Source organism: Elephantulus edwardii, unplaced genomic scaffold (genome assembly GCF_000299155.1).
Source record: "Elephantulus edwardii isolate Elephantulus edwardi_28Jun2011 unplaced genomic scaffold, EleEdw1.0 scaffold00018, whole genome shotgun sequence".
NCBI lineage: Eukaryota > Metazoa > Chordata > Mammalia > Macroscelidea > Macroscelididae > Elephantulus > Elephantulus edwardii.
The window spans coordinates 29745030-29745727 of record NW_006399768.1 but is presented as its reverse complement, the minus strand read 5'-3'; the positions used below and the strand labels follow the sequence as shown (position 1 = coordinate 29745727).

At 37.2% G+C, this 698-nt stretch overlaps 1 pseudogene; it reads left to right on the top strand.

Annotated features, from left to right (window-relative positions):
- The first annotated feature begins 507 nt into the window (after nt 1-507).
- The window catches only part of LOC102871693, a 2943-nt pseudogene continuing 2752 nt past the window's right edge, over nt 508-698 (top strand).

The following is a 698-nucleotide window of genomic DNA, read 5'->3' as shown; positions in this document are numbered from 1 at the left end:
AAGATATTTCTCTGAGGAATTTGACTTACCCAAGAGCGAAGACTTAGAAACTCACATAAGCAGTTCTCCATCAAGTCAGTTCTACTAACTATTGTGAGACCTTTCATTACAGGTATGTGATAAAGTTGCTGTTGCTGCTGTTGTTGTTGTTATGTGCTGTGGAATCACCTGCAACTAACTCAGTATAAAGAAATTAATAGAGAAGTTATGGTGTAAAAAAAAAATAAATAAATAACCAAACAAACTGATGACACAAAAAGACAGAAGAGCATTTTTAGTTATCAGGAGACACATTCCATTGGGAAAGTTTCCAATCAGGTACCTCTCCAAATTACTGAGGAGATATGGTATCAATTTGAAGATTAAGGGGTATCTGCCAGGATCTTTTTAATCACTTGATAAGCAACTGAAAGCTGAACAATTAATAAGGAAGACAGAAAAATAACTGATGTCTTTGAATCGATCAGGAGGGATTGTCTGGTTCGGGTGTCTCAAGTTCGGCACCAGATGAAAGGTTTCGGATTGAAACCAAGGACCACGCCAAGGAAAACAGACTTGGTAGAAAATAGCTGCAAAGCTTGTGGCAGCACGGAAGATGGCAACAGTTGCGTAGATGTAATTGTTACTCAATGTTGTGAAAATGGCAATACTACCAAAAGCAATTTACACATTTAATGCAATCCCAATACAAATACCAA